Below are 15662 nucleotides of genomic sequence, written 5' to 3' on the forward strand. Positions count from 1 at the left end.
ACTCATACAATGTACACATATACATAGTGATAGTTCTTGAAATCTTTGTGCCAGGTGAAGTTTAACACCCGGATTAGAGGTTCCCCAACTCAATCATTTACCCTCAACCTTGTCCTCTAGCTCTCAACAGGCAGTTATGACTGTGCAATTCCTCCAGTCCCTTTAGGCTCTCAGTGTGTGCTTGCTTTCTCTGCATAGGTTTTCTAGTTTTCAAGCAAACATCATTTCTTAATCAAATTCTTTTAAGCTTTCTGATGAGTGGATTGCAACCTCCATTAATCTTGTGGCAATATACAACGTACTGAATTTATTTTATTTGTTTTTTTGGCCTCTGTGAGTTAAATGTTTGGGTTTAGACTACTTTGGTTGTTAGTATATTTCCAAATTCAGAGTTCTCTTGTCATTGTTATTGCAGCTGCTCTCTTTATTTAGATAAAGAAATAGCATTGCAGGTGTTTAATAGAAACTAAGACATTACTTGTTTTGACTTCTTTGTTCATCCATTGTCCTATCATGACATAATTTAATTCTTTTCTGCTTCTTCTAAGCAGAGCTTAGATACTTCTGCTCATAGCTATATTCACTCCGTTCCTGATAAACTTTGTTTTCTTAGTTAAAACTATTGTAGTGTTTCTACTGGCTCACGTAGCAGATTATAGGCTCATGATTATAATCCTAACTACTCAGGAGGCTGCGATCTGAGGATGGCAGTTTGAATCCAGCCTGGGCAGGAAAATTCATGACACTCTTATTTACAATTAACTGCTCCAAAAGCCAAAAATAGAGCTGTGACTCAATTGGTAGAGCACTATCCTTGAGCAGAAACTTTCACAGTCAGTGTTCAGGCCTTGAGTTCATCTCAGGGCCAACACAAACAAATAAAAACAACTACATTGTAATGTTTCTAAAACAGCTTTGTTGAAGTATATGATTGCTAGACAATAAGTTTAATAAACACTTACATTGAATTAGATTTCATGTGTGTATACACCTATTCCATCATCACCATTTACAAGGTAGTGAATATGCTGATCAGTTTTAAAATGTCCTCAGATGTTTTAACAAGCTTTACTAATCCTCTTAACCTCTCACTCCTAACAGTCACTGAGGTGTTTTCTATCACTACCCATTAATGCATACTTAAAATCTTTAATGCAGTTATAATGATTCAGTAGGTACTTTCTTAATGAAGAATAAAGAGAAATAATGGTTAATGATAAAAGAATCAAATCATAAAGAAGGCATAACAGCCTGAAATACAGATGCATTCATCAAAACTTCAACAATGTACAGGACAAACAGATTGGCCTGCTAAGAGGAATAATCTGATCCTCAGTTATTGCTGGACTTTAGCACTCCTCTTTCAGTGACTGCTAGAAAATCATCAAGGAAATATAAGAACTAAAAGTGCTGGAGATAAAAGACCGAATTGATATTTATAGAATATCTCAACATAATAAGAATCACACATATTTTCTTCTAATGGGCATATGATACCTATCTCTATATAGAAATTATTTGGGGTCAGTAAACAGACTCACAATTACAATCACTGTTATTTATAATATGGCCTTATAAGGACAACTGTATGCCTGTGTATTCAACGCAGCTAAATTTTCAGTTTCCTGAAAAATACAGCCAACTGAACCCTATTTAAAAAGGCATAGATAACTTGAATGGTGCAATGTATTTTTGTGTAATGGAGCTCACATTTGAAAACCTTCCAACAAAAGAAACTTCAGATCCAGACAATTCATTGGGAAAATGAATGTTTAAAGAAGAAATAATATAAAATTACAAGTTTTCTCAGCAAATTGAAGAGCAAACCTAAACTCATTCCAAGAGGTAAGAAATTCTTTGACCACCCCCACAAAAACAAGAAATATATACAGAAAAGAAAGGTGATAACTGGTATTTTTATTTTTAGATTCTCCAACAGCACGTTAGCAAAATGAATCAAATAATTCATGAAAGAACTAATACAACACAGAAGGAATTTATTGTGAAAAAGGAAAGCTTTTTTTAATTTTTATTAGTTAACTAAAATAATCAATTACATAAATTATCTAAAATTAAGAAATATATAATTATTACAAGAGGTGCAGATAAGGATTTAAACAAAATTTTACCCCCTAAATAATAAAATCTCTGTCTCATAAAAATGAGGAATGGAAGAGAGCATCCTTATTCTAATAAAGGTCATCAACTAAAAGCTAATATTGCACATCTTGTAGCCACTCCTATTCAACAACAGTACTCTGAGAGATGTCGCCTGTGGCATATATTAAGAAAAGGAAACAAAAGATAAATTTGCAAACACATAAATAAAATCATCTCTATTTACATGACTTTTGTGCAAGAATGTTTAAAACATCTACAGAAAAAATCCTAGAATTAATTAATGAACTTAGCAAAGTCTCAAGATGTTCAGTCAATTCATAAAAATCCATCATTCTTTTAGGCAATAGCAGCAAACAAATGGAGCCAGTAATTTGAAATGACACTACTACAGCTTCCCTTGCATTTGAAATATCTAGGATCAAATGCTAAGTAGTCCATGCCCAGGGAAGAAATCAAAGAAGACAATACATTTTTTAAAAAGTAGTACCTTATGTTAATAGATTATAAAATTCAATATTTTAAACATGTCCACAAATTGATTTATAAATTTATCACAATCCAGGTAAAAATCCTGGCAGATATTGACAAAAGATTCTAACATTTACATGAATAATAAAAGAAACTAACATAGACAAAATAATTTTATTAAAAAGAATAAAGTTCGAGTACTCATATCAATTTATACTGATACTCAATTTTAATGACACTATAATAAAATCTACATTACTGCAAAAAAATAGGCACATAGAGTATTTAATTCAGACACTGATGAGCACAAATTTAGTCCATTGATTTTTAACAAAGATGCAAAGTCATTCTAACACAAAAGCGCTATGATGATGAGATATATTTATGAAAGCAGTGGCTACTGATTGTGCCTAACATTTTACACAACAGTTAAGTCAAAATAAGCAAGAGACTAAAGGTAAATTCTAAGCTAAAGAGCTTCTAAGAAAATCTTCAAAATATTTGATTTGGCAAAGTACACTTAGCTGAATATTTTTTTAAAGTCCCACAAATTATAATAAATTTGATATTATCAAAATGAGAAAATATCCGCTTTAGGAGAAACATTGCTCTAGGATTGGAAAGATAACATACGGTAGACAACTGTTCAGAACTGTGAATAAGAGAGAGTATAGAATGAACTTGAGCTGAAGAGCTGAGGGAGAGCACCCAGACCCAGAGTTCAAGCCCACGACCGACTAAAAAAAAGAAAGAAAGAAAAGAAAACTTCAAAAATTTCTGGTACATACAATGGATTGTTAGAATAGTGATCCCCAGGTGCGCTATTATTTCCAAGAGTTATGGGCTCTCCAGGCATTCCAGTTCTCTTCAGATGTAGACAAGACCCACTACTGTGGTGATCAGAGAAATGCATCTTAGTTAGAAGAGGACTGACTCTTCAAAAAAAAAAAAAAAAAAAGCAAAAAAATTTACCACAGCCTTCTCTTTCAGATTATAAACACAGTTAAACAAGAGATTGAATTTTTTTAACTGACAGATCAGCTATGGCTATATAATAGAGACTTACACCCCATGCCCATAAGCATGACCTAATTAAAGAACATTCAAGGCACAGGGGGAGTTCCTAGGCCTTTGGGAATGGATGGCAAGATTGAAATGGGAGGGAGGAGGTGGGGAGAGAAGGGATAGTGGAAGAAAAACAAAGGAGGGGATAACAATGCTAGACAGAAAATGTACTCATTACCTTACTCATGTAACTGTATAGTATCTTTTAAATAACATTTTTTTTATAATTTTATTCCTTTTTTTTAATTGTGAAAATACTGTACAGAGGGGTTACAATTACATGGGCAAGATAATGAGTACATTTCTTATCAAGCATTGTAGCCTCCTCTGGGACTAGATCTAGATTTTCAGTGCTGATAGAGCCCATTAGCTACCATACTGGAGAATGGTGTGTGTGTGATTCTGCCCCGCCCCTCCCCCCCAACCTCTCAGCAAGTTCAGTCCAAAACCCAGTATGTTTATTATTGGTTTGCTGGATCACAAGCTTTTCCCCATTAGAAGCACTGATATTGATTAAAAACTGTGTGCCACCTATCAGGTCCTGTTGCCATGGAATAATTCTTGGCCTCTCAGATAGTAGCTAGATAGTCCAATCCCATCTTTTAGATTAATTGGAATAATTTGGAATGGAAATCTCGACGAGGAAGCCAGGTTGCTTCAAGTAGCAAGGCAAGCCAAATTACCATTCTCTTTCTCCTCTGAACCCTCCTTTTACCCAAAGGCAATAACTAATATACAAATCATAAATCCTGCCACAGGCTGGCTGGAGAAGAGTCTGTGTCCATGGACGCGACCATTCTTTTGTGTGAGCAGTCCTGGCAGAAGGGGTGTTGTTGGGATCAGGCTGGTATTGCCAATGATGCCTTCAATGCTGGCTCTGCTGCATCCTGGAAGCCTGGCACTGGCTTTGCTGGCACAGATAAACGGAGCAGACTTGAGATGTTCTCTTTCCTACAAGAGGACTGGTGACTGTTCTTTTCCATTCACTTGTGGTTATTGTCTATCCTGTGTTTAGGATTCTACCCCAGTGATATTCACTTTGCCTTTAGTTTCCTACAGAGTACCAATCCAAGTGAATTCCAAACCATGTTCTGCTTTTGCCTAAAAAGATGTTTCCTGCTTTGACTCAGGTATATTTTATATCTTTCAGAAATAATGTTTCATCTGTTTTTTTTTTTTTTTTTTTTTTTCTGAGTAGAGGTTTCTGCTATACGCAATTGGCTATTTGGTGCAACTTGAAGAAAACCTATAAATTTTCTTTGGAGGATGAAGAAAGGATAGAAGATGAAGAATCTGAGCACTGTGTTGAACACAGTCTCACATGCTGTTTCATTTACATATGAGGTTATCACGAAGAGAGTATAGTTATGGGCTTCTGAGCCCTCCTGTAGGGCAAATTTCAACTTCTTATGTAGCTCTCTTACCTGGGAATGTAGCAGACACTCTAAATAGCCCATGCTGCCATTCCACAGAATGAGAATGCTGGCCATCAATGGTTTCCTAGGAACAATAATATCTTATTATCTTATAGGAAGTAGCTTACTGCTGAGATGAATGCTACTCTACAAAAGCAAGGCATCTGGTGAGCAATGACTAAGTGGTTTGGGTAAACACAATTCAAACCCACTTCTCTCAGGTGGGGTGATTCTATCTTGGTAGTTATAGCTTCAGTTCTCTTTGGGGAGAAGATTGTTTCTGTTACCACAGTATTATGATTAATTGTGTGTGTGTGTGTGTGTGTGTGTGTGTGTGTGTGTGTGTGTGTGTGTGTGTGTGTGTGAGTGTACTAGTCCTGGTGCTTATTCGGGGCTTGAGCACTGTCTGAGGTTTTTTTTTGTCCTCCAGGCTTGTGCTCAACCACTCGAGCCACAACTCCACTTCTTTTGGTGGGTAGAGATGAGTCTCATGGGTTTTTCTGTCTGGGATAGCTTTGCACTGGGATCCTCAGATCTCAGCCTCCTGAGTAGCTAGGATAGGATTATAGGTGTGAGCTACCAGCACCAGGTTAATTAAGTTTTTTGTGTCTTCTTGTCCTGGGGCTTGAACTCAGGGCCTAGGCTTGTCTCTTTTTGCTCAAGATTAAGACTCTACTATTTGAGTCACACCTCCACTTTTGGCTTTTTTGTGATTAATTGGAGAAAAGGGTCTCATGGACTTTCCTGTGCCAGATAGCTTTGAACTGTTATCCTCAGATCTCAGACTCCTGAGTAGCTAAGTTTACAGTTATGAGCCACCAGCACTTGGCTATGATTAATCTTATGAGTTGAATTGACTGAGTTATAGGATACTCAGTTATTTGGTTATAATTGCTTCTGGTTTTGTTTGTGAGAGTGTTTTCAGGGGAGTTTGTATACTGAGTAAAGCAGATATCCTTCCCCATAAGGGATGATGCTTCCATTCTGAATAAAACCAAAAGGCAGAGGAGTGCTGGATTTGGCTTTTACCTGACTACTGATTTAGGCATTGCCCTCTATCCTGAATATTCCTGGCTTTCGGCTTGGGGATTAGAATCCAATCCACACCATTGAATCTTAGCTTTCAAGTCTTCAACTCATCACCAATGGGTTTCTGCCAATTAATACTAGCTTACCCATGACAGATCATGGGATTCTCAGACACTATAATTTAATGAGCCAATAGTTTATAATAAACCTCTTGATGTATAAATAAATAAAATAAGTATAAATAACATATCCATTGCCTTACATCCATCATTATGTCTCTATTTTTAATGTATCAGGGTGGTTCTGTCTCATTAGAGAACTCTGACTAATACAATTATGTCCTACATTTTCCCAGTTTCAAATTCGTTCATTCCCTTTTAGGGCCATCCTGAAGCACAGACCCTCGGCAAATGCTGGCACACATACAAGCAGTGATCAGGGACACCTCAACATCCCTTACCTCATTGATCACTCAAGAAATCAAATAAACATATTTGGGACACCATTTTTCTAACTGCTAACATGTGCCATTTTCCCCACCTTCAGCCTTAAAAGGCAGTTTTCTGGTGGTTTATTGGAGATGAGTTTCATGGACTTTCCAACCCAGGCTTGTTTTGAACCACAATCTTCAGATCTCAACTTCCTGAGAAACTAATATTATAAGCATGAGCCACTGACTCTCGGCACGTGATATATTCTTACACATAGAAGTGCTTCATTAAATCATAATTCTGTCTGAATTGGAGTTAGGTCTGGGTCATGAGGAGAATTGTTAGCCTGAACTGCTCTGATTCGTTGGTGAGTGAAGGAGGAAGAGCATTAGTAGGAAGTAGTAACCACCTTCTCAGAGTTCCTGACTGACTCATCTCTGATTTCAACCGTCTTCTACTGGACAACTCATTTGGGGCAGGAACACTCTGCATGTGGACATTTCACTCTTGCAAAGGGCTCCTGACTTACTTTTTGTGACGGATTTCCTTAAGACCCGGATGTCAGCAGGAGCCCACTAGACAAGCATAGTCTTAAGTATTGGGAGTTAGTGAAGCGAGAGCAAGACTTCCACAAATACATAATAGGATAGACTGACTTGTAAATGAATATTATTTCTCAGGTGGAGAATTCTGAGAGGTGAACTTTGTGTCTCAAAGAGTGCTACAGAAGGAACTTTATACTTTACCCCCTGGAGGATCAAAAGCATGCACCCTGTTCCCTCCCTTAGATCAACTCTTAGATAAAATAATTGGCCAAAATCCTTATCTCTGAACCTGGTTTTAAATGGGGACAATTGTGGCCCTAAAAAAATCAGAGGCTCACAACAGATTTGAATAGTCACTACAGTCAAGTAAATAACACAACCTCTTATTGTCCTTTTTTTTCCTTTCCTTCATCTTCTCTCATTCTTACACTTCTTCCCTATGGATACCTCCTCCATAAACATACCTATTTCAAGCTCTATCATTACTGGTAGAAGAATAAAGTGGAATGCATGGTTTCACAGATAAAAAGGGGTAGAAAGACTTTCAGTAGTGAACAATATCATTAGAAATGATACAGAAGCCAGGCACTGGTTGCTATTCAGGAGGCTGAGATCTGAGAATTGAGGTTCAAAGACAGCCTGGACAGTAAATTTTGTGAGCCTTTTATCTCCAATTAACCAGGAAAATCAGACTTAAAGCTCATGTGGTAGAGTGTCAGTCTTGAGCAAAAATCTAAGGCACAACATCTAGGCCCTGAGTCAAGCCCCAGTGTGGTCAGAAAAGTTAAGATGAAATGAATAGAAGGAAGACATTTAAAAGTTGGAAAAATTATTTTGGAACAGAGAAGTCAAGGCATTATAGAAAGTAGGGTTGCTTTCTACTTTTGAAATAGTTTTGAAATTCTATTTCTCTGGTTTGAAACTTCAAACTTCCTCCTCTTCCTTAGTCTCACCATAAATGTTAATTTTTTCAATCTATCTGGAAAATAATCTGTGCTGAAATTATAGTTTAGCACTATCCTGTTGTCTCTCCAAACTCTCTGTGTATTACATATTTTCATGACAACACAATTAGTACTTCATTTGTACTTCATTTCTCCAGCCTAATCTCAAGGCTTTTCCTCTCTGTTTTCAATTATCTGTCACCCTCTGTTTGGCTTTCCTACTTTGCATGATTGTTAATTAGTTATTTTGCCTTTGTTTCAATGTATGAATTGTCCTTATCGTAAAAAAAAAGTTGTATCAATGTGCCTCTAAATCCTGGAGTTTGCAGATTAGAAAGATGCTAAAGAAAACTGCATTGTTAATGGTTTGGGCTCCAATTTTGTATCGAGATTTTGGCAATGAGGATGGGAAGACTATTCATTAAAGAAAAAAGTATAGAAAGGACAAATTCAGTTATCCTGTAGGGTGAGGGAGGTAGTTTCTCCAGAATGTTATTGTAATCTTTTAAAATTTCATATATTGCCTTGCAATGTCTCAGGAATTTATTTCCATATTCAATTCATCCATGCATGCCTACCATGTAGTATGCACTACTTTTGTGTATGTGTGTGTATGTGTGTATGTGTGATATCAATTCTATTGGCAATATGAGAAATTCTTCTGCTTATTATAGGTGGATATGTTTGACAGACAATTACGCAGCACTGAACATTTCCTAGACACTCTGACAATTTTTGCGAAGTTCTAAGAACTTGTGAGCATAGTCTCAGAAGTTGAAGCAGTGCAATCTTAAGGAAGTGGGTACTTGAGACCACAGGTCTCTAGGGGTTTTGATTTCTTACTAATATTCGATTTCTTGATGTGAGTGTTGACAGTTAGATGTATTCAGCTTTGAGAATTTAATCAGTTTTACATTTGTGGTTTGCCTAAATTTATGTGTCTATTTTATACTGCAATAAAAACTTCCAAAACATGCACAAAGATGAAGCCATAAAATTATTACATGTGAACATAGAATTATTTTATAAGTTCAGAATGACAAAGTTCTCTCTAACTCATAAACCCAAAGTCAACAGAGAAATGATTGATTAAAGTGATTGTAAAAAAGAAAACTTACCAAACAAGGTCAAAAGATAAATGTCAAATTAGAAAGTATATTTGCAGCTCACATTACAACAAAGAGCTAAAATCTCCCGGTAAGTAGACAAACAACACGTAGAAATCAGTAAGCAAAAGAACTACCTAATTGAAAATTCATTTGAATAAATATTTCATATTACCCACATGAAATAGAAATTGCTCTTCAATATGAGAAGATAGTCAACAGCTGTCATAGTGAGAGAAATTTAAATAGAAGTTGTAAGAAAACACCACTTTTAACTCTTACATGGAAAGTTCTTAGAAGTTCAGCAATGTATTCTGCTGATAATGGTATATGAAAACAAGTAACTCTGTATATTATTTGTGAGATTAATTTATTGGTACTGTGTGTCAATTGATTAAGACATATTAAGTTAAGCTGTGGTTATGATAGGAAAAATGTAAATAGGCCTAATCTTATTTCTCTTCATATGTGTATAAACATTTTTTGAAATACAAACAGGAACTCTGGAAGAATCAAGGTGAGAAGTAGATGAATGAGAGATGTCACGATCTACATAAATATTTTATATGGTATTTCTGGATTTCATGTTAGTATATCTAAGTAGTTGTACAAAGTGGTTTCTATTCTATATGTCAGTTTATGAAAACAGTGTATCTCTATCACTGTCATCTCTTCAAACATTTTCCTCCATATATTAAAGTTTAATGGAATATCACTTACTGGAAAAATTAATTACATAGAAGGGTAAAAAAATTTAGAAAACCAAAAATTGAAGTCCAGCATAGACAGTTTTTGGATTTTTTTTGGTAGAAAAAGTATTTTAAAGTGGTTGTACAGAAGTTTAAATCCAATATTTTAATTTGTGTGTTACAGATTACGTTATTTATTAGTACCTAATAAACAAACTTAAAAATGTGAATATATTCCATGATAAATATTAGAACTTCTAAGTTAAATGGAAACTATTGGAAAATAATGAAAAAATAATATTAGAAAAAAATAGCATATTGTTACATAGTACACAAGTTTAGGAAAGTGTTTATTCTCATGTATCATACTTTTAGCCTGTATATTGGCACAAAAACCTTGAGGGATAATTTGGCTGGGAGTATCAGCATTTTAAGTTACCTCACTTACAGAAATTAAACCTTGAATATAAGGGAAGAGTGACATTATATTATGAAAATCATAGTATTCACACTGTTATTTAAAAAATAGAAAATTAGCGTTGAACAATGAGTCACAAATAAGTGTGCATTCATAGGATGAGATTTTGTGAAATCATTGAAAAAAATCTGGCTTGTAGAGACTGCTTAAAGTGAGCAATGCTTATATATATGGAAAATAATGAAGCCATGAAGTATATTACACAATCACAATCTGGTAAAACTTTGTAGAGGTATCAAAAAGAAGTATCTTTAGTCTGTAAGAGGAAGAATGCATTTCTTTTATTCCTTGAGTCATTGTGTTATTTTGTTATAACAAAAATGGAACAAACAATGAGAAATGTCCAGTGTCTGCCCTGACCAGAGGTATCTGATGCTCTTCTCTGGGGCTGGTTTCCTTCGGGTAATGTTCGGACCATTTTACACCGACAGCTTTATTCTACTCGGAGGGGTCCCTGGTGGTAACAATTCTTACAAACAGAAAAGTTTAAAGATTTATTTCAGAAAAGCCTTTTTGTCATCTGTCCAGTGAAACACTTAAATTGATCCTTAGCTCAAGTTCCAGTAGGGCAAAAGCAGACTTCCTTTGAGATTCCTCAAATTTATTCTAGAATGCAGTTGGTAAAAAAAAAAAAAAAAAAATGCTGGTCCTAGGGCTATTGGGTCCTTCATTGGCTGCCCTGAGATGAGGTTTACTGCATAGCTCCCACTTTAGTGCTGGTCCCTACCCCTCCAAGTTCAGGGCAAAGGGAAGTGGGAGGGGCTGTAGAGATTTCTCCCACATCTAAACAGCCAGTCATCTCCCAGAGAATTCCCAAGTTTAAGGTGAAAAGACTTGAGTATGATTTAGACAAAGTGCCCTTCTGTATCTATTGTTGAGATAAAATAGGAATAAACTCACAAGACACTGTATTGGAAATAAATTTTATAACTAGGGAGGGATGGAGGGGAAAGGGTAAGTGGGAGAAAAATGAGAGGGGGTAACAATGTTTGAAAAGAAATGTACTTATTGCCTTATTATGTAACTGTAACCAAAACTATAACCACAAAATAACCAAAAAATAAATAAATAAAAAAGAAATGCACATGAAAGACGCTTGGGCTGTGCTAGAGACCTTGTACATTGCCACAGATTGGTGCGGTAGTGGTTCCATGGTCTTCACTTAATCAGTTCCCAAATATCTTCCATACTACCTCACCCAACATTTAGACATTATTTTTTTTCAAAACTGAATGCCATGATTTGATTGAAAATTGATCTATATTTATGGGCAAAAATGAAAATTAGAAGTCGAGATATGTGTTGGCAAGCCAACAACACATACTTTAACACTATATTAAAATTTAGAAGGTGGTAATTAAAATCAGTTTTAGAATTGACAGGAAATAAATATATATGTGTGTATATGCTTCACTATTATTTTTAGATGATCATACAGTCAAGTTAAATTTCAGGATATATTCTGTAAATTTTAACATGTGCCTATATTTATATAACTTTCAAAATCAATGTTCAGAGAAGTTTCATCCTATCTAAATAATTTCCTTGTATGGATCTTTCTCAAACTTTCTTCCAATGTTAACCTTAAATGCTATTGTTCTGTTCTGCATTCCTTTCTTACTGTGGGTTTGGCTTTGCCATAAACACCAAATAAATGGAGTCATATGGTATTCAATCTTTTGAGATTAGCTTACTTGGAGTTTCTTTCATGTGAGTAGTCCATTGTATTGTTGTACAGTGGTTTGTTTTGATTTTATTAAAGGAAATCTAAGTTCTTTGTGGTTATTGGGGTTTTTTGCATAGAGATGCAATAGTCAAGTTTTAATATGAAAATAAGTTGATTCTTTAAGGCAAAAATATCTAGAATAGGAATTGCTGGTTCATATGCTAATTCTGTATTTAATATTGCACAAAACTTTCAAACTCTTTCTTACATGTAGAGTATGCAATACTTTTATTGTTAGTAATTTGTGTGTGTGTGTGTGTGTGTGTGTGTGTGTGTGTGTGTATGTGTGTGTGTGAGTGTGAGTGGTACTGAGGCTTGAACTCAAGGCTTGGGCACTGTCCTTTAGCTTTTCACTTTTAAGGCTGGCTTTCTTACACTTGAACCACAGATCTGGCTAGCTAATTGGAGATACAAGTCTTGCAAACTTTCCTGCCCAAGCTGGCAGATGAGCCTCAGATCTCATCCTCCTGAGATAGTTTCTCTATTATAAAAAACTTAGTTTTTCTCTCTATCTTTTATTTATTTTCTGAGATTTTCTACATTTGTACTTGTTTAAAAAGAACTTACTGATATTCGAGGATTTTTCCCCAGTCCTGGGGCATGAACTCAGGGCCTTAGCTCTCTCTCCCTGAGAGAGTTAGCATCTTACCCCAACTATCTTTGAACTCAAGTTTTAGATCTCAGCCTCATGAATAGGTAGATTACAGGCATGAGCCACAGACACCTGCTTTAGGGGATTTTTATAATAGCTGTGTGGATGTCTTTAAAAAAATAATTTCAACACCTTGGCCGTTTTCTGTCTTCCTCTGATTGACTTTTTCCAAATGAGTTAAAATTTTCTACCCTGGTTCTTCCTATGGCAAATCATTTTACATTGCATTCTGCACCTTTGGAGAATTATACCCTGAGATGCCATATCTTATTTCAGCTCTATGAAGGAAATGATATGTATTTTTTAAAACTGGTAATTTACCAGGGTGGATTCAAATGAGTTTAAATCACTTTTCTGTGTTTGATTTTAATGTCAGGTCCCTTTTCAAAGTCTTTGTGAAACTCCTTGATCTGCCCCAGTCTGTTCGCACTGTTATCATGGAATCAAGGTAGAGATGGATAGCCAGGTTCAGTTTTCGAATTCTTTGCTTCATATTTTAGTGTTTTGTAACTGTAATAGAAACCTGAGAAAACCAGCTTAAGGGAATGAGAAATTTCCCACTGTGTGGTTTCAGCTATTTTAGTCAACAGTTTGCTGCCTCTACTGGCTTTGGACCTGTAATAAGGTAGAATATCATGGTGATAGGAACTTGGTAGAGCAGAGATGTTTACTTCATTGTGGTGAAATGGAGAGAGAGAGAGAGACAGAAAGGGGTCAGGGATGAAGATGCTCTTCACAAACATGCCTACTACTTCCAATGAACCCTAGCCTCCTATTAGCTACCAATAGTGCCATCATTTCTAAATCTGCCAATTCATAATTAGGTTAGAGACTTCATGTTCCTACTACCTCTCAATGATTGTATCCAGCTGGAAACAAAGCTTTCCACAGATGTGGCTTTATGAGGAATACACAGTATTTAAACCATAAGGGTTGGTGTGTGTGTGTGTGTGTGTGTGTGTGTGTGTGTGTGTGTGTGTGTGTGAGAGAGAGAGAGAGAGAGAGAGAGAGAGAGAGAGAGAGAGAGACAGAGACAGAGACAGAGACAGAGACAGAGACAGAGACAGAGACAGAGACAGAGAGAGAAAGCGAGAGATGTGAGAGAGGTGTGTGTGTGGGGGGGAGAATTATATCCCTATAATGTATAGTTTAGAAATGAGCCCAGGAATTCTTACCATCAATTATTTTGCTTTCCCAAGTCATTGCATTGTTGTCCTACAATGAGAAATCTAGGGATAGTTTCAGACTATGATGTCAAGAGTATGATGTGACTGAAGATACTTCTGTGTCCAAGTGATAAAGAGGCCAGACAACAGACACATGCGCACACACACACACACACACACACACACACACACACACACACACACACAAAACAATGAGTTTGTTTTTTCATTTATCTCATTTTGGTGGGACATGGATTCTCTTCATGCTGAGACAGTGTCCACTTTCTCAGTTTTGAGTGCTTGTGGCTCCTACAGCTCTGTGCTTCATGTCTGGACTTGGAGGTAATTAGTCAGACCTGGTACCTTGGTTTCTCTCCTTTGTGTTAAGGTTTTTGTTTTTGTTTTTCAGTACTTACCATGAACACAATTCTTTTTTTTTGTAAAATGAAATGCATACATAATTTGATTATCCTAATTTTTAAGTTAGATTTCAAAGGATTTATAAGTCTATAGCATCTGATTTTAGTTGTTTTTACTCATTGTTTGTGAATCCATAGGACCAAAACTTTTTGGTGACACTACCACTGTTTTAGCTAATACTGTTACGTAGAACCAGGCCACTTAAGGGGCTGCTTATTCATATCACTATCTCATATAATCATCCTTACCTGTTAATTGAGCTGACTTGACTGAAGTTGAGAACTAATGGGATGCTAAAAAAGTTTGTTATTATATGGTGAAGGATAAAGAATCTCTCATTTGCTAAGTGTTGGTGGCTCATACTTGTCACCCTAGCTACTCAGGAAGCTGAGAACTGAGGATCAAGATTTGAAGCCAGCCTGGACAGGAAAGTCTCCAAGACTTTTATCACAAATTAACCACCCCAAAAGCCAGAAGTATAGCTGTAGCTCAAGTGGCAGAGTGATAACTAACCTTCAGCACAAAAGCTCAGTACAGCATTCAGGCCCTGAGTTTAAGCCGTAGGAGTGGTACACACACACACACACACACACACACACACACACACACACACACACACACACACACACACACAATCTCTAATTTACTCACACTTAATGATATTATTTGATAAATTTCTTGCACTGAAGAATTGATCATCATTTGTACTCTAAGACAACTGCAGCATTTCCTCTTGTAAAATAATGAAACAAACAATTTGGTATATTGTGAAATTATTGGCCATAACCAAGCTCTTGTTCTCTTATGAGCTTTTATAGATTCCAAACAAATTATCCAGCTGTCCTTAATCAATGTTCTTTCTTAATAACTTTGTAACTCCTCAAAGATGATGCCAGTTTTCCTAGTGTTTGGCTTGGCTCTGGGTCTTTCTTTGGCTAAGAGAATGTGATAAATGAGTTACTGTGTCATCCCATTTGGGAATAGGACAAAAGCCTTGCATGCTTCTGTTATTCTCTTGGAACTCTGCTGTATCACCATGGCAATAAACTCAAGGCAATTTAGGAAGATGAGAGCACATTGAGACTAGAGATGAGTCATCTATGGTAAGTTGGTCTCCACCTAACACATCAGTCTGTGACAGAGTCTTAGGGTCTGAGGAAGATAAGCAGAGCCAAGTTTTAGTCTTCCCAATCATCCAGTCACTATATAGATAGAAGTACAATTCCAAATGGTATGTGAAGCCAATGTATTTTGACTTCTCTGTTCTGCAGGACAATCTAACTGACACATGAAATAACACTGTTTTCGTTGATTGACAGGTGTCTTCTTTCTTTCCCACTCACACTATGCACATGCACATACAACACAGAGGAGGGGAAGAGAGCATACAGATCATCTCTTAACGGA

Source organism: Dipodomys merriami, unplaced genomic scaffold, assembly GCF_024711535.1.
Source record: "Dipodomys merriami isolate MVZ:Mamm:240054 unplaced genomic scaffold, mDipMer1.0.p SCAF_7, whole genome shotgun sequence".
NCBI classification, from domain to species: domain Eukaryota; kingdom Metazoa; phylum Chordata; class Mammalia; order Rodentia; family Heteromyidae; genus Dipodomys; species Dipodomys merriami.